General features: G+C 45.6%; 1 protein-coding gene and 1 long non-coding RNA gene across 2 annotated transcripts in view; one reads left to right on the plus strand and one right to left on the minus strand.

Moving 5' to 3' along the window:
- SYPL1 (synaptophysin like 1) overlaps positions 1-19,488 on the minus strand; it is a 132,109-nt gene that overhangs the window by 98,356 nt on the left and 14,265 nt on the right. The window lies entirely within an intron of this gene.
- LOC133276363 (uncharacterized) lies at positions 450-1,945 on the plus strand. The gene is made up of 2 exons (XR_009745846.1): positions 450-706; positions 985-1,945. It is a non-coding gene; the product is annotated as an uncharacterized LOC133276363 (long non-coding RNA).

Here is a 19,488-nt window from a genome sequence, read left to right on the forward strand (position 1 = left end):
TCCCTTTGATTGCTTTGAGTGATTCAGGGTTTCTCAGAAGAGAAACATTTCAAAGTACTTTTAAATCAAGCTTTACCATTTTTCTGTTCATGCACACTCAAATGGCTGAGTCCAAAGCCATATAGTACAGGCATGCACATGTGGCTCATCATATTTTCAAATGAATGTCATTCATTTTAAAATGATAACACCTAAAAGTATGCATATGGAGAACAGGGAGAATAATTCATAAGTAATAATCATTACATAATGATTTGGTTCAGCAATACACTGTCAATTAACACATGTAGCAAAGTGCTTGGGTTTCCAATTAATAGAGCCCAGATCAACTATCTAAGAGCACTGCTCTTGACATTTGATCAGTACCACGTTTTGAGTTCCTGGAGAAGCCTTAAAGGTTAGTGCTATATTTCATTCTTCTGAGCTCTGCATTCAAAAGCTCAGTTCCCTGAAGCATCACCTGGCGCCAAGGAAAGGCAGTCATTATTTAAATCACATTCTGACATAAGCTGTGCTGAAGTCTCACTTGGCATCTTCTTCTCAGGCAAAATCACTACCTTCAAGAATGGTTTAAATCAGACGAAGTACTTTTGCATACAGGTGCAAGAAGAGTAGAGAAGAGAGGGATATGATGAGCCCTGGATTGCGACTTGGCCACCAAAAGGAGCAGATGGAAAGAAATCCAACTGGGAGGGCAGAAGCGGAGGTAAAAGGTCATTTTCTATCCCCAGTAGCACAATCTGAGAAACAGAGAAACAAAACAAGAAATTGGGCGTTTGAGGTACAGGAAGAGGACTTGTAGGAGTGCCATGGGTGGAGGGATAACTGCCCTGCTTAAGCCAGTTATTGGGCATTGGGACACCATGTGAAACCCTGCTCTGGCCCTAGTGTGCAGTGGCAGTGCAGCACCAACCTGGCTGTAGAGGGAAGGATGATGGGGTAACTACTAGGGACAACTTTGTGTGTGATTTGCTCCTTCTCCAGAGCGTGAGATGGCCTGGGGAGAAAGCCTTCACTACAGCACCAAGGTATAAACAACTCTTGTCTGCACCCTGGGAAGTGCTAAGGAGAGAAGCTTGTGCTGAGCACCTGCTATATATGTGGGGTGACTCCTGCCCCAGGCTGGGGGAGACATAGAGGAAGCAGAATGGCAATACCTGTAACAGAAGGTTGAATCCCTGGCACAAGAACTGAAGAGACTCTTGTGAAAGGACAGTGGGAGAAACTGTGTCTGATGACTATTCCTGATAAAACACTAAGGAAGAGTATTCACTATGATCCAAAGCCTGATCTGCTGAGAACTGAGGGGAAGCAAAGCTTGTCTGTGCTTCTGGCAAGCTGCATGCTGGCTGAAAACAATAGACTGTCCTACAGGCCATTCTCGTGATTCACTGGATGACATAGTTGTTGTCCCAAAACACTGTCCTTTGGGGATTAGAAGACGAAATATGTATGTGCAAAGACTAAAAATACCTCTGCATCCCTTGTGACTGCCTGACAAAAGGACAGCTTCAGCAGATGTACCTACGCAGCAGGTCTGGGTCCTGCAGAGAAGACACTTCTCTGTGCTTGCAGTGTTCATCATTACACAGTAAGAGACTGTTAAAAATAGCCTGTACTACACGTCTTTTAAGATCAGTCAAGGAGGACTTACAAAACCATCCCAGGTGCCTTTTTACACATGCAGCTGTGTATGTGTTGTTTTTCCTGGTTTATACAAGTTGAGAAGTGATTGAAGACATAATTTGTAGCATGGTGTAAGATATAAAATAAATAATCAGGTGTCCCCTAAATACCTGATTTTTAACTCTGCTTCTAAGGTGGGATCTGATGTTTACTGCAACATGGAGAATGAGACAGTAGGGGTATTTTAGTTTGTCAAGTAAAGCTTTGCCAGCTTTATTGCTATCATCTAGTAAATAAAACAAGCCATGTTATTGAAGCAGTTGTGTCTAATAGCGGGGTTGTTTTATTTTTGGTTTTGGTTTGTTTTTATAAATATAGGATAAAGAGCTTCAGAATAATAACTTTTTGATTTCATACAATTGTACTGCAAAAATATCTTTAGTACCTTACTAAAAGTGGTGATGAAATCCAAAACAAGAAATGGGATGAATATACGAATTTACAAGGCTATAATGGTCTGAGCTGGGAAAGGAGCTGCTGCTGTATTTGAATATATAGTCCTAATGAAAGAATAAAGAATCAAGAAGCAGGTATCCTTTCTCACTGATCCAGACTCTTAACACCTTAACAAAGTTCACACTTTCTGTGAACTTTGAAAGAAGAGTTTCAAGTAATAGTGATGACATCTGGTTTGTTGTTTGTGTTCCTGAAACTTCTTGCCTGTAATTGCACAGAATAATCAGATTGCACTCTTGGCTGCTTGCTTTTAAATTAGCATTCCAAGTCAAAATAGAGAATTTTGTTAACACAGTCACAGAGTGGCAGACTTTTAGGTTTCGCTTTCACTCCTAATGCCAAAAATTCTTCAAAGACTTAGTCTTCTCAAAAGAATAGTTAAAAGGAAAAAAATGGGGTTGAAGTGCTTGCAGAGACAGCTTTTGCAGAAGAGAAAGCTCCTGTGTCTAGTCTGCTTGTGCAAATCTAGCCCCAAGGTAAGTTTTTAGTCTCAGCCAGCCTCAGTATCTTATCACACCATAAATGGATCCACCCAGGCTAAATTGATGTGCATCACAGGAACAGGCTTTCACAGCTCACAGGGCTGCTGACAGCAATGAACTGGGCAGAATGAGAAGCTTCCATGCCTGAGCTATCAGCTGAGTGCCCTTTATCAGCTCTGGATTCACACCAGACTGAAGGTGCTAAGGAAAAGTGATAAGCATGTGAGGAGTGGTTGTACACCCATCCTCACAGACTCTCACTCTCTCCATAGAGACACACAGACATATATTTATGTGTGCATATATAGATGCTTATATAAATACATCATATTGCTTCATAATAACACCATTTACATGTCTTATATATATGTAGTCTATAGTATATATATTTTATGACTACTTCTCTCTTTATATGTCTATGGGTGTCTGTCTACGTACACACACACACACACACCCATAACCACAGCATATTTTGAATTCCAGGGGTACTGGAATTTCCTGGGACTCGTGAGAAGGACACAGTAATGCAGCCAAACTGTGCGTGCTGTGCAGAGCTGCCCACCATCTTCTTGAGAAATGCTTGTTTACAGTCTACCAGGTAAACTGTTATGTACTAGGCTGCAAGTACCAACAGACACTGCTGGTGATTTGGCAAACCAAGGTTGAAGCAGGTGATCACAAAGCTTTGCCTTGAAGACACTCCTAACCCATGAGAAGCTTCGAAGATTAGATCTTCACATCCATTCGCTCTCAATGCAATCAGATGGGAGCATGATACAACCCACATTGACAAGGGATTAAGTCAAAGTGTGGGCGTCCATTGGCTACTGGCAATGGGTACTGCACTGGTAGTCAGTACGATGTGATGGAGCAATGCATAGGTTTGCCAGCTAGCCCTAGGCATTGTCACTGGCTGCAAGGTCTGCTCTCCTGTCCAGCTTTCTATCAGAGAATCGCAGCTGGTAAAGTTCCCCGAGTGAGTGGATGGATGGATGGTGTCTTGGGTGACATGGTTTAGTGTGAGATGTCCCTGCCCATGGCAGGGGGGGTTGAACTGATTGATCTTAAGGTCCTTTCCAACCCAAACCATTCTGTGATTTTATGATTCTATGATATGCCCCTCATGCCAGCTTAAGTACCTGGAAAAGGAGGATCAGGCCTGCAGGTTCCAGTCATCCTGTCATCATGGCTTCACAGTGCAGTAGGACAGCTATTTACACAGGTGGCTTCATGTGAGCTTACCAGTCATGATTCATTCTGCAATTCCACTACATAGACTTAGAGATTACAGTAGAGTTCACAAAGATAGATAAGGAGAAGGATTCTATTATTTACATCTGATAGGTCTTAAGTATGATATAAAAGTCTGTTCTGCTGCTCAGGTACACAGCACAGAAAGCAGTGGAGCAAGCAGCTGGGATACAGCAGGAACCACAAGCCCTGGATCTCCCCAAAGTGAAGGAGGATTGTGTTGGGTGCTCTGCCGTCCTGTCTGGCACTTGCCATGATGTAGAACATTGCACAGCAGGGCATGAAAATATACAGAACTCAAACTTTGATTCGCAGATTTGCATAGGGCTAAGCTGTGTTGTTACTTCTAACCATCAGGCCAGGAAGAACAACAGACATCAGACTCTTTGTCTGAGTCCTCAACAACTGAGTCCTCAAGTCAGTCCTCTGAGTTCCCCCAGATTAGTCCTTCATCCAGATCCAGTAACTACAGTTGAATTTGAGGGTATCCTACAGAGAAATATTGACTGAAAACTTCTTCAGGAGTGGCAACTCAATGGCAATCATCATTCTTCTTAGTGAAAATAATTATATTGTATTTCCTGCTTCAACTTGTCTATCAACTGTAAATGCTGAAGGCTGTTGTATCTTTATCTGTAACATCAAAACCCTTTGACAGGTTCTTACAGACCATTTAGAGAGAACAAGTAGATTTTGCATCTCGTGTAAGAGGCTAACGCAGACCTTCAGACAGTATTGGTCTGTGCTGAAATTTCTCTGATTTTATAATATCCCTCTTGGAGAGTGAAGTCCGGGACTGGACACCATATTCCAGCTGCACTCGTGACAGGTATGGAAGCAACAAACCTTATTGAGCTCCTTTTCAGTGACAAGATGGGGACTACATTCGAGAAGAGCATTGACTCTGAAGGTCCTAACATCATATTGCGGTTTCATTACAACTGATTATCTGCGCGTGAGCCTTAATCCCTTCCAGGATTACGCTGCAAGACAGAAAACCTTATCAAGCAAACATGACCTGCATTTTTTTGTTTCTAGATACGTTGTGTTTTACTGAACTGAAATACACATTATTTGCTTGTGCCAATATTTTTACCAATTCCTGCAATATTGTCAATAAAGTTTGTTTTCTTCTGGATCTCTCCTGAAAAGGACAAAGATCCAGTGTCCAATTTGTCCTATCTTTTATCTCAGTCAGAACACACATCAAAATTAAGCAAGCTTCCTTACACAAGTCGAAGTGTATTGCTGTAATTACCTCATGTCTATCAACAAAACTTCTCAAGCCAATTTAACATTACTTTTAAAATGAGCATGTAATGTCTTTCACCAATCTAGGTTATGCAACACTAATCTTATTACCTTCCTTTAGTTATTTATTAGTGGATTGCTGTACCAGTTCTTCCAATGCTGTTGGAAACCGACAGGTCAGTAATTAAGGGGCCATGAAGCACCGTCCAATGAACTGAGCTCAGACAGGGTGCTGCTGAAACTTGAGGAGCAGCACAACTCACACCATGTGTGTCAAGCATAAAGTAATCAGACCAAGACCTCTTAAGGTCTGACAGACTTGTCTGGTGCAGGGAGGCAGAACCATGAATGCCTCTGAGGCAACTGGCAGCAGGAAGGCACCATGGGCTCATCCTTTCTCACCTGCACTGCTCACAGCCCAGGACCCCATTCCAGCTCCTGTCACCATGAAATGCAGCTTGGCCCTGTCCTGCAGATCCCCAGACCAAGGATCCCATAGCCTGGGGCTGACAAAATCTCCCGTTACATCTAGGGCAGAGAGCACAGGGGCTGAGCAAAGTCCCACGTCTGCCCCACTCCGGGTCTGTGCATCACCCTGGCGATGGAGGAGGGAAGCAAAGGCACATCAAACCGCAGGGACAGGCCTGATCTAAGTCAGTCACCACCAATTCTGCTGCCTTTCTTCCTCTCTGTACACATACATAAAAGACAATAAGTAAAACATATATATTCATATATATATAAAAACACACCCACATATACACACACAATCCCCCCACATATCCTTTCTAAGAACAGTCTGAAAATCCTGTTTGCAGTTTTCTAGAGATCTCTAGAAATCACACAGGAAGGCAATGGTGTAAAGCTATGGTCAGAAAGCAGTTTACCTTTCCAATTACTCTTTGATAAACTGAGTGATGTTTGCTTAATGAAAAGGTAACGCCTATTTGCCAAAGAAACAGTTGCAGGAGGAGAGTAATGGGAGATGCCCCTCTTCATATTGCTGTGATGCCGAGGGGAATGTTTCCTACCCTACTCCCTTTATTCTGCTTTTAAGCAGTTGCTGGTGTTCAAATAATACTTCTATGATCTGTACTGGTGTGTGAAGGCACCTTGAGGTTCTCTTCTTTGGAGGGTTCATAATTCTAACTGGAGATGTGGCCAGCGCAGCTTCCAGGTAGAGAGAGTGGATGCTATAAGCAGACAACCCTTAGGACAGTGTCCCAAGGGTTGCCCTGACTGAAAATCCTGTAGCCCAGAAGCAGAAATACACAGCCAAAGCCCAGAGTAAAAGCAATCCAACTCTGCATAAGCTGCCAAAAAAAGCATCAGCCTGGACTGTTCAAGAGCAGGCTGGCATGGGAGCCCACGCAGGCAGCGCTGCTGAGAGAGCCTTGGGAAAGGCATTCCTGGAAACAAAACACCCACTCGTGGTTTTCCTGAACGATGACATCTCCTGAAGGAACAGCCTCCCCTGGGGCCTGGGGAGGAGGATGAGGTAACCAGCCAAACCCCTGCTCTGTGTAAGGGCTGAGCCTGTACAGCACAGACAGCACAATACTGCTGGAGCAGGGCACTGTGGTCTTCTCCTGAACAGTCTGCTCAATGGCTGAGCACAGCCTCAGCAAGCTCGCACCAGAAGCTAAGCTAAGGGACATCATGCAGAGCCCAGCTCCTGTCCATAGCGCCCAGTCATGCTCTTGGTATTGATTCCCTGGAGCAGGGAAACCCTCATAGAGTAGGCACAGGCCCAGATGTGTGTTTGTGGTTTAGGAGGTGAGCTGGAGGCTTGTCCCCAGTGAGCACCACTCCTGGGCCTAGGGAGAGTCTCTGGTTTTGGCTGAACAGAGGGTTGCACTTGCACTGGGAATGGGTTTATGTTCCCTTTATACAACGAAATGTTGTGATTTTTTTTGTTTTCAGTCTCTAATCACTTGCCCTGTCCATGTCTTTGTGCGATACTGTGGGCACTTTCCTCCAGCATTCCTAGCATTCCTCTGGCACATTTGACAGGCTGTGCATCCCTCAAGAAAGCCTGGCCCATTTTCCCACCTGGGTGCAGTGAACAGTACAGGGATGCTGACCCACCTGCAACCACTGCACCGCTTAGAGCCACGCAGATCAAACTGAGCTCTCCCACACTGCAGTGAGGCCAGGAAAGCTTCTCCTTTCCCCGCACTGCCCAGGAACAATGCAATGGGGGGCATTTGTTGAAGACCTTGTCACCCCAGTGATCCCTCTGTTGTCTGTATTAACAGGTGGCTTTGCTATATGTAACATTCAGGGTAAGAGCCAATTTCACAGCCCCTGATGTGCGCAGGAGTGACCCATGCTGCAAGCAGAAGCAGATGCCCGTTGCTCCCCTATTCCTCACCAGTGAGCTCTGCCGTCTCCCTCCTGCACTGCCTCCTTTGCCATAACCCAGAGACAACGGCTCAGGAACAACTTCAGTCAAACTCCTGTACCCAGCATTTTGTGAAAGAAACTGTCTCCTTTGATCTGCTGGTCGTTGACCTTCTAATATAACTAAAGATCTTGAATTAATGCCATTGTCATCTGTGGCTCTGTCTGTCTGACAGTGAGCCTGAGCTGCAGATACTCTTTTGTTCAGTGCTCTGTCGAGATGTTCTGATAAGCAGCATTTTTGCAACTGGTTAAATAGCAACTGTGTGGGGAGAGCAGGGTTGATGGGAAGGTGACGGCAGTCTCTGTTGCAAGGATTTGGCTAATTATAGAGTAGCGGCTCCTCTGCTGATGTGAATTGTCACAGCCCTGCTGGAAAGCACAAGCCATAAAATTCACATCAGCTGAAGACTCTTCACATCAGCCAAGAATCTGCTGCAGCTTTGCCTCTCTAATATAAATATTTATGTGGATGGATCTGGCTCCATCTTGTGATTTCATAGTCTATGAAATACCCAGGGCTTCAGACCTCCTCCTTGCCTCTCTGCCTCATTATAGCTCTAACAGAAGGTATTATAAATAACAAGGCTGATTTCCTGACATTAGGATTTTTATTTAAATCTTGATTCCATGACAGTCAGGTCATACTATGACTGGCAGTAATTAACGCGCATGTGTGTTGCCTCTGTTATCCTTGCGGATATAGAATGCTCACATCCATTCTGAAGCACCAGAAGACTCAGAAAATAACTAAGGTGATTATAAGTACACATTTCATTTCAAGTTGGAAACTTCCTCATTGTCTTTAACAATTCTTGCATATTGTCTTTAACGGAGCACACAGAGGAACACTGATGTTTTTAGGGCACTAGCTGCTTAAAGCCTAGACATCATGGTGGATATTTAAAGAAAGAACAGAAAGCAATGAACTGCTGGGGTGTTTTTCAGAGGTTTTCTGAAAGAGTGCTTGTGAGCATGGGTGATGTGTGCTGTGACACTGGGGAGGGAGTAGAGAAGCGGCATCACAGACCAAGTCAGCCATAGGAGCTATGAGCCGAAACTCCACCTCCGCTCATATCTGTGGGTCCGAAACCCTCTGCTCAGCACCACACTGAGGCACAAAAATACTGCTTTTAAAATCTCTCAGGGCCTACAGCTGCACCCCTAGGTGTGGCTGGAGCTGCCCCAGGCTGTCAGAGGGAGCTGCTCAGTGCCCATGTCCCAGACAAGAGGCAGACATGGCTCCAGCCATGGGGGTTGACTTCCATCCAGTACCCTCATAATGTAGCTAGCACACGCCAACAGCATCAGGTGTCCCGTTAAGTGCAGGAATGCTGAATACAAACCTCTTTTACCTAAGACAAACATGGTAAATTGAATTCCCTCCTGTGCCAGGAGGGGATTTGAAAGCACATCTTCCAGAAGCCAGAAAGCCTTCTGGCAGGTCAGGGATGTATCCTCACATTGAAGCTGTCTGATGGTGTAAAAACAGGTATCAGACATTCTGGAGATGTCAGAGGACCAAGGACGCAAGTGACCGGCACTGATCTGGAGGTCCTTGTACTCACCCAGGCAGAGGAGCCCCATTTCTTCTCCTTATTCCCCATGCTGATGCTGTTGTAGCCTGCCAAGTCATGGGATAAAGAGCAGGAGCAAGCATGGGGACCAGGACTCAACCCTCTTCTCCCTCCTGGGCAGGCATTTGGACAGGATCTGGCTGAGACGGAGCCAGCTCTCTTCACAGCAGCATGTGTGGTGCTGCATTTGGGATCTGTGGCTGAACCAGTGTTGCCACCACACCAGTGTTTTAGCTGTTGCTGAACAGCGCTTGCAGAGCATCAAGGCTTTCTCTTTTCCCCACTCTGCTTCCCTCAGCAAGTAGGCTGGCAGTGGGCAAGAGGCTGGGGAGGAACACAGCTGGGACAGCTGGTCTGAACCAGCCAAAGGGATATTCCATACTCCGTAATGTCCTGCCAGCAATAAAACTGGGTAGAGGAAGAAGAAGGGGAGGTTTGGGGCTTCTAATTTGTCTGTTGCTCAGACATTAGCTGGGCATCAGTCTGCTTGTGGGAGTGATTTCCTTTGCATCACCTGTGTTTTGTTTCCCCTTCCTCCTCTCCCCCTTATTAAACTGTTTTTGTCTCAGCCTACAAATGTTCTTGCTTTTCTTCTTCACATTCTCTCCCAATGTCTCTTAGGGAAGGGTGAATGAGGGAGCAGCTGTGTGGGTGCTTGGCTGCTGGATGGGTCAACCCAGCTTAATGCTTCAGGCACCCAGATGCTGAGTGACATCCCGGGAATTTCATGGGGATGGGTGAACCATCACCCATTCCAGTCTGGATGTGGTTCTGAGCAACCTGATCTAGTTCAAGATGTTCTTGCTCTTTGCAGGGGAGTATTGGACTAGATGACCTTTGAAGGTCCCTTCCAACCCAAACTATTCTATGATTCTGTGATCACCAGGAGAGCCAGGGAAAGAAGGATTTAGCCTCAGAAATGCCAGCTGGACTGATGGCCCAACAAATGTTTGGCAAACCGTCCCTGGGCAGGTAAAACACCTAGGCACTGAGACAGGGAGCTGCATAGACCTGCTGCTCTGCATGCAGGCAGAGCTTGCAGTTCAAGTATAGAGGTACCTCTGGAATAGGTTTGAGTAGGAGTCATGGACACAGGTACCTCAACTTCCCTTTGAAAGTGCACCTTAGCAGGAATCTTTTCTAGGTACATTCCCAGAGTCAGGCTGATAGGTCTGAAATTGCTACAGTTACCTTGTTTGTGTGCTGACATTGCAGATTTGCACCTGAAAAGCCTATCAGGTAGCACCATTCAGACCTCACACAGCAAATCCAAGAACAAACAAACAAAAAGCTCAACCCAAAAGGTAGATGTTTACTAGCAAAGTACCAATTACTCTTTGAAACACAGCTCCTGAATCACCTTCTCTGGTAAGAAAATGGAGGGACTGTAACGGTAAGTCACAAAAAGATACTAGTTTGCACATCTTTCTATGCTCAACTTGTTCCTCTATTCATTTTAGACATCATAGGTGTGGATAATCATAATTTCAACAGGTGATTGCGGAATTCTGAAAGGCTGACATAAAGAAATGGAGAAAGACTACATGCAATGTTGGAAAGGCTAGGTAGAAATCTACAGAGGAAAAACTGACAGGGAACCATTTAGTTAAATACCCAGAAGAAATGCCAGCATATCCGTAAGAAGTTCTTGTGTTCAGCCAAAGATGCAAAAGTTTTTTGCGTTCATACATGATTAATGCCATCAAATTTGCCTCACAATTCAGTTCGAAATTGCTCAATTGCTGTGTTTAGCAAACTCAAACTATCATTGAAGGTGAAGGGGGGCACATGGGTCATCTTCCACCCCCCCACCCCCCCCCCCCCCCCCAGCCCAGTTTTAAAGGAATGAGGCTGGCTTGGTTCTGTGGAAGAAAACTCTTTGAGCATCTGCCGTGACAAGTCCTCTCTGGAGGTGCCAGCCCACAGCTGACATGCTTGAGAACTGATGCTTAGGTCTTGCCTTGCAGCAGTGTAGCAGATGGCTAAAGCTTGCCTGGAGCACTGACCATTTTGTGTCCCGTCCTGAGACCCTGGGCTCTTGTGTGCACTGGAGAGGGGTCTGTGAACACCCAACAGGGTGCAGGGTTCTGCGTCGCACCTTCAAAGGGCAAATGCCTCATCTACAGGCAGTAAAATTCTAAGAGTTGGTCCTGAGGAGAATGCATTTTACCTGTCGCATGTCATTCATTCCTTTTCATACAGGCTCACATTTCAAAGGGAAATGAACCAGATGGTGTTCAGAAGAAATATAATTTTAAGCTGGAATCTGTGGAATAATGAGAAGTATTCTCAAGTGCAGAAAAGGACATCTCCAAAGAACAGAGGAATTAAGAGAAAGCAAACCAAGGTCTGTACAAATATGGTGTGTTACATTCAAAGGATCAAGGATGTGCATATAAATTCCCTGCAAAATGAAAGCTTTGAAAACGACAATGGCATGCATTAAATATAAGTCAACACAAAGTATTGAGAGAAAACCAGTGTACAATAGTTCAATTTACTGAAAAAAATGCATGAAGTCTCAATTTTTATTCTCTATTTCAATGTAATTCTAGAAAGAGAAAATATATCTTCCCATGAGAAAAAAAAAGCCCCACTTTAATGATTCCTTCTTTTCGAAAGCAAGCAGGAGAATGCAATGTGACAGGTATAAATGTGTGTAATGTCTAAGAATCCTAACTTAAAAGATTTCAAAGCAGTGACAACTCAAAACTCACAGTAGTTGAAAAATCACATTCCCAAGATGCTGAGAAATAATTGGATTCATATTTAGATTTGAATTAAACTATGAAACCAGAGAAACTACTCAATCAAGAATATCAGTACTTGCCAAGGACAACATCTTGTTTGTCTTACATGAACATTATAATTCGACCTCTATGGGGGGGAGAGGGGGGAAGGAGATGGTCTGGTGTATAATATGCTAGTTTGAAATCTGGGTTCAATTCTCTGTAGCTGTCCTCTATGCCCCCAGACAAGTAATTAAGCTGCACAACCCGAAAGGTGTTTTCTTACCTAAGTCCCATGAGATTTCCAGTGATATACAGGGAGGAGTCAGGCACTGGGCTCCCAAATATCCCCACCTGGGCTCCTTGTGCCTTAGTTTACTCTTTGCAAACAGGGATAATAGTGTTTTCCTTTTCGAAAGTACAATAGCAGGTGCTCAGATATGGTGACAATGGGAACTAAATTCCATACATACATGTTGAACATACTGTACATTCTATATGCATGGGTATGCATGGCCTGGGCATGAAAACATGGGAGATCCAAGGCAGTGGTGGACCTAAGCATTCTTTCAGAGGTTGCTGAAGTGCTTGTAACAGGTTAGTCAAAAGGCTCTGACAAATAAAAGCAAGTTGTCTAAGGGCTTGCCCCATCCTGTAGGGGAAATTTGTATTTCAATAGCTGAGTGGGATCAGCATCTTCCAAGTTCAAGCAAAGCTTTGTGCTGCAGGCAGGGACCTATCTTCACTCCTTGGTGGTTTCCACCTTGGCTAAGCTGCTGGGAAAGCCAGTTGCATGCAAACCAAGTGTACTCGAGACAGCTGTGATTTAATTTGAAAGGATCCTGCTGCTGACACATGCCTAGCATCTGCAAGAGCCAAACCGCCAGCCACTGGTTAGACAGCAACCTTAGTACGTGTATCCTAAGGCACTGGTGGCCTCAGCTGGTTCCAGCAATGACTGCTCTGGAGGACAAGAACTGAAGCCACTGTGACTCTCATGAGATGGCTGGTGATAAACAACTGAGGCACCTGAGCACAATGCCTCCCAGAAAATAAGGAGTCAATGTTTTCTAGTCATTCAGATAAACCCAGTTAGGACTGGAGCATGTATCAGGAGATCAGCTCATCCAACCTTCTGCCCAGCTGCCCTTATAGCACTTCTGAACAGCAGCTACTGAACCTTCTTAAATAACCTCTAGGTTATTATTTAATCTCTTCTAGGGAGGAAGATGCTTCTGTAGGAAGCTCAGTGTGGGGCAGACTGTTTAAAGTACTACAGAGAGCAAGAGATGAGGAGTGTGGCTAATTGAAGCCCAGCTCAAAGAGGAAATCAACCATTTGAGCCCATGAGGATGTCCCATTTGCTGACCTGCAGCCACACATGACAGGTCAGAAGTTCAGCAGTGCAAAGGCAAGGCTGGAACTAATCCATAATGCAAAGTCTGGGAGCAAGTTACACAGGGCACTCCAGAAACTAGGATCCAGCAGGACAGGGTCCTAGTCCTGCCGGTTAGTGTTTTGCCACCTCGAGCAGCTCACCTCCGAATTTCATCTGCAAAGCCAGGCAAACAGCTTGTGCCTATCCCAATATGGCCATTTGCCATCATACTGCAAAGAGCTAAGTGTCATTTAGTGTCATTAATGCTGTCTAATTCTGTGTTATCTTCAATAAGTACGGATGTGGCAAGGTGAGCTCACAGACAAAAAGCTTTTTTATATGCTGAATGCCCGGTGAAATGGAACCAGGTGAAACAGCAGTCTGCTTAACTCACTCTCACCCTTCAAACAGTTTAAATACAGCTTTCCTTGTGCAGCATGAAACTGTGTCACAGCATCGACCAATATCCCTCTGAGAGCAAACTAAGTCCCTGCCTTGTCTTGTCAATAAATGCTAGAACACAGAAACAGATTCATGTGGTTTAACCTCCTCCTCTTCCTCAGTCACCAATAAAACTACCTGCCCAGTTTTACTGGTAAAACATTTCCTACCGCCTAGGTCACTGGCAGCCACAAAATGCTTTTCTCCCTGAATTAAAATTTCAATGTATTATGCAAGCAGCTCAGCAATCGAGAAAGAGTTAGAAGCCTGCAAGAAACAAAAATAGAGCCCCACACAGCATACACATGACTTCGCATTTTTTTCTTCAGGGTTATAAAAGAGCTGGCCTGGCCAACTGGGCTAGCCAAGATTTAAATCCCCTAAATTAAGATATTAAATGACACAGGCATGACACAACTGTTTCTGCATAATGGCTTTTTACAAATCTGCAGAACACAGATGACTTTTCCAAGTGTTAGCCCTGTCTATTTTTATTTGGTGGCTAAACTTTAACTCCATTGGAATGCTGTTCCACCGGAAGATCAGATGTTTTCTGGCAAATGCACATTTGGGAGGCTGTGGACGATTATATGTTTATGAGCCCAGATATTTTCCCTGACAGATGTGAGATCCCCCTGTGACACATTTAAGCCTTTTGACAGTAGGCTTCCCATTTGTTGGTTACTTACCTATTGGTTAGTTACGTAACCGTGGGGTTTAATGGGCTGCAGGTTGAAAGCTGATGTTGTAAATATCAATCAGCTTAATTCTGCAGAAGAATTTCTTTGCATTTGTCATGCTGCAAGAGATAGAGCTCAGCCACTCCAGGCTGCAGTGAATGATAAACTTGGGTGGTTCTGGCAGGCGCCTTCCCGGGATTTCTTGTTTCAGGGATCTTCTGGGATGCAGGGCTGGGGGATCACAAGACCAGAGGAGTGTGCAGTGGGGACAGCACTGGGCAGCCCCAGAACAACCCCTTTATGTTAAGTCTTTCTCCTCACTGGGATTATACCTGAGCAATGTGGCCACAGGTATAAGACCCTGGCCAGCATCATTCTGGCCATGGCTGGCCACCTCTGCACTTCTATCACATTGCCTCCACAGCTGCCCTCTTTGACTTCCTATTGTGTTGGGCACTCTTCCCTCAATCCAGCACAGGGGGACTCAACCCCAATTTGCATCTAGTCCCATCTTAACTCTGGCTGTACAAACAAGCTGCAGTTAGAGCATTGTCTGGGACCAAAACTGTGGTATACTGTGCACCACCCCTCTACTCCCACCCCCCAGCTAATGTATACTCTTGGCCTGTGCTATAACTTTGAGGTAAATACAAGGTTAAATATCTGGCCAGGGACATGCCCTGCATATAAGGATGCTTTCCAGCTGGATTTATGCTGAGGCTGCCAAGCAAGAGGTGCAAAATGAACATCCACTGAGAGCTCATGGGCTTTGCACAAGGGTGCAGCATGGGAGCAACTTCAGGGGACACCTTCCTGGCCTCTAGCCAAAAGCACGTATTACAGCTAAACAGTTGGAGAGGAGGCCGTATGCTTTTGCCTGCTCTTCTCTCTATGTCTACTTTCCCCCTTTTCCTGCAACTTTTTTTGCATGGTACATTTTCTAGAGTCCTAAATTGCTCAGCACAAGAATTTGGGGCTGCACAAAGTTATTTGTCTGCAAGTGGGAGTTGTATCCCAAAAGAAATTGCCTGTGGACCCACATCCTACAGACCATAAGGCAGCTTAGGAAGCTCCAGACTGCAACATTTGCTTGTTACACAAATTCCAAGAAAGTGCTCCCTGAACTAGATACCTTTGGGGTTAGCCTGGTGGTCCATCTGCCTATTAGAAGTCGTTTTGTTGGAGCATGTGATATAAAGGCTGATTTTAGCGTCAGAAGCTTTCAGCCTAAGCTGTACATGCAGCATTGCACAAGAGGATATACAAAAGAAAGAAGCAAACTGCATTGTCTGGCACTGATGGGTCTTTTGCTGGTCCTTCAGAAAGTTTTAGCTCTGGTTTTGAAGTTTTTGCTCATGATCATCTCATAGGCTGTATTGATTTTCTGTGACCTTTGGTCCTGTAAATATTAATGGCTGTCAATCTGTTTGAAATGCCTGTTGCTGCTCAAGGGCCGGAGTACTACAAACCTAAACCTAAATAACGCAGCGTGACTTCTGTTTGGCAGGAGCCAGCAAGCATGTTTCAGCTCCTCCGTGATATGAATCACAAGTGAAACCAGAAAACGTGTGCCTGGAGTTAGTTGTGTAACAGCAGGGCTGCGTTACACAAGCACAAAATCCTCTGCTCAAATCGAAGGGGGGACTTGTAAGTCAGCGACAACGGGATGTTCACCAGATTATTGTCAGACCTCGTTATCCATTGACTAATTAAAAAGAGCTGCCAAAGTGGCACTTTCCCCTTCCCCTCACCACAGGCTGTGTTTCAATAGAGCAGGGAGAGGTTTTCAGGGGTCCATTTTGCTGGGCTGGCGTTTTGCTCCAATGTTTGTTGAGAGCAGGGGCCAGGCACGGGAAGGGTCAGCGGTCATCCGCGGATCCTTGGGGAGCGTCATTCTGTGCCATTAAAGCACATCCAATGTGATCCTTCCCTGCTGCTGCAAACTCTCCCTGGGGGCACTGTCAGGTCAGGTTTGTCTAACCCCCCTGTAAGGCTGCTCCTCCTGGTGCATCCCAGGGCAATGCTCCTTGCAATTGGCCCTCAGTGGTATGGTTTAGTGGTGAACTGGGCAGTCCAGGGGTAATGGTTGAACTTGATCATCTTAAAGGTCTTTTCCAACCTGGTTGATTCTATGATTATATGATTCTATGCAGGGATCTGGAATCCCATTTTGGGGACAGCCTGGACATGGATGCAACCCTCACCACCCTATTGCACACTGGGGCCAGGTCCATGGCCCAGATTGGGCCATACCAGCAGCACAGTGGGCACTTTCAGGGCTGGAGGCAGAAGCAATGGGCACAGTGGTGGGAACACAGAATTCTGCGGCCCAAGGGCTCATCTGACAGCTGTGAGGGAAAAACCTTTTTGTAGGAGGGGCTTCAAAGCAGTATTTGCTTTCATGCCATGCTGCAGCACTTCCTTCCATGCTGTGCCACATGCCATGGGCAGGAGCCCACCAGATTGAGCCTGCAGGATATGGAGATGCAGCTCCTTGCTGCTGGGGCCGGGTGTGCTGTCTGCTGTGTTTCCCTTGAGATGAAGTTCCTGCAGGCTTTCATCCACCCTTCCACCCTTTGCCACCTTCTGCTGCTGTTTGATGCTCAGGGCTTTTTTTTTTAAGCAGAAACAGTCCAAATGAGTAACGTCACAGTTAAGGTGACTCACAGCTCAAGAACACATTCCTCTAGGTTTTAAAAGGAAACTATAATCTGATTTTTGAAGCCTGAGCAGCCGCACTGTAAGCTCCAGATGTGCCTTGTAATAACCCTCTGTGGAGGTTCAGGCAACTCCATTTAAAGATATCTTTTTCAGGGTGAGAAAAATAACATTAGCCTGGCCAAACAGATGTGGAAGTGCTGAGCAAGGAGGGCCAAAGTGATTCTCCCTGCAGTAGAGCCATTGTGCAGCGCTGTGAGCTGAGGGACAAGTGCTTAGCAAGCACCAACCCATCAAACACAGTGACCCAGGACTGCTGCTCTCCAGCCACCACACACACTACATCATCATGGGTTGAGATCCCCATGCACTTCCGTGCACCTCCTTACACACTCCTGCTTTCTCCCTGACTTGTGCTGAAGGGAGCAAGAAAACCCATCCAGCATCTATTGTGTGCTCAGAGAGGTCACTGCCTTAGCCCCACAGTGTCTCCACCACGGGTCTGTTGTCACTGCTTAAGTTGCAGGAGGGCTCAGCCTGTACATACCCTGGTGCATCTGGAGTGCTGAGGAGCAGGAGAACTGCTCTTCTGGTCTGGTAGCGTTTTCTACTCTCTTGGCAGAAGCCTGAGCAATCACAGTGGTGGGGTGAGGTGTCAGAGGATCAGGACCCTATTTTTATACAATAGGTAGCTGCAGAACTGAACACATGCTGTATGAATCAGCTGGTGCACAAACACACATACGATCACACACATCAGTTCAGCTTAAATCTACATTGTTGCAAGAGAATCTGCTTAGTGATGTGCAGGAGATGGACAACACTGAATTGAGGTTCAGTTTTCACTGCTAAGGGGCTTTTACAAATGTCTTAAACCTCCCTTGGCAAGGCTTGCTGAAAGATGTGCTGTGAGGATGGTGATCTCACAGCAAGAGGAAACAGCTCAGCCCCTATGCCTGAGTAATAATTACCACTGCTGGCGGCCTGGTGCATGAATGCACATAACTGGCACATAACCTCATGGTATGGAGCTGGTCTGCAGCACCATAGAGCTGCCATAGTGTCCACTCGGGAGCTTCTCGTGGGCAGTGCTGCTGGCCAGGACAGCTTCTGTAAGAGACAAGGGCACAGTGATCCTTACCAGAGGAGCACAGTGCACAGAGGAGCTAGTGAGCCACATAGCAGTTAGCCTGTGTACGCACTGTATCCCCATGCTGGGGTACCCCATGGCCAAAGGACAAGTTTCACCATCATGCTGTAATGCAGGAGCCTGTGGAAGCTCCCACTTGGTACCAGCAATCACACCGCCAGTGTGACCTTGCCTTTGTCTGAAAGTGTGGCAAGGAGTTGTGATGCACGCATCCTTTCTGCTTGACGGTAGAAGTGATGAGCGGAGTTGTTATCTTGTAAGAAAGTCCTGTAACAGCTTAAATGACCCAACTGGGGTGGCTCTCTTTGTGGAGGGGTCTGCACAGTGTGCTGTGTGCAGGTGCAGAGCTTGGGGTTCCTGACGTATAAAGTGATGTAAGATTATGCATGCTATTTTATCTTTATAGTGTTAGCTCTCATAAAGAGCATTTTAAATGATACTTTACAGAGTCTGAGTGCCTTTCTTATGGGGACAGCACATCAGGCACTGGGTGCCAGGCTGGGAGGACGCATGCTGCTCCAGCAGATGGGGCATCCTCGAGTGATGGGGAGCAGCCAGACTTTTCCATGGAAATCTAACCCAGGGTCAGTCCTAGAAAGGTAATTTTTCTGAGCTGGCAGCACTTTGGTAATAACAGCAGTGTCTGGCACATGCCTGCCCACCATCCTCTGCAGACATGGGCAATGAAAGTGCCTTTTCACTATCCAGTAGCATGGATGAATGTTCCAGTTTTTAAAAAACGAAAGCTATCACAAGGAGTAATCAACACAGGAAGCCCGGCATTTGGCAAGCCACCTCTTCCATAAGGTGTTCATGATCCTGTACCTGGCTGCTCATCAGGTTTATTTTTGAACAATCTATGTGATGTTAAACCATCTCCCATGCAGATGTTTTATTGGTCTGTTCCACTGCCTGCATGATATAAAGAGCAAAACTCAAAACTATGATTTTGCCCAAGGAAGCTGTGAATGCTCCATCCCTGGCAGTGTTCAAGGCCAGGTTGGACAGAGCCTTGGGTGACATGGTTTAGTGTGAGGTGTCCCTGCCCATGGCAGGGGGGTTGGAACTAGATGATCTTAAGGTCTTTTCCAACCCATATCATTCTATGATTCTATAAAGCTGATAAATAATAGATGGGATCTTGAATTGTCACTGATGATTGCTCTCTGGAATCCAGGAAAGCACTCACCAGAGCACCCCTGATTTGCAGCTCATAGAAGCCTTGCCTTCAAGGAACTCACACCAAAACCAGAACAGCAACTGTTATAATTACACTCAATAGCTGCTACCTTTACAATCAACTTCAACTGCTGGAATGCAAGAAATAAATAAAATAAAATAGAATA

This window comes from Pezoporus flaviventris, unplaced genomic scaffold (genome assembly GCF_033815535.1).
Source record: "Pezoporus flaviventris isolate CSIRO_AGI_PZ_B2104156 unplaced genomic scaffold, CSIRO_AGI_Pfla_v1 ptg000045l, whole genome shotgun sequence".
NCBI lineage: Eukaryota > Metazoa > Chordata > Aves > Psittaciformes > Psittacidae > Pezoporus > Pezoporus flaviventris.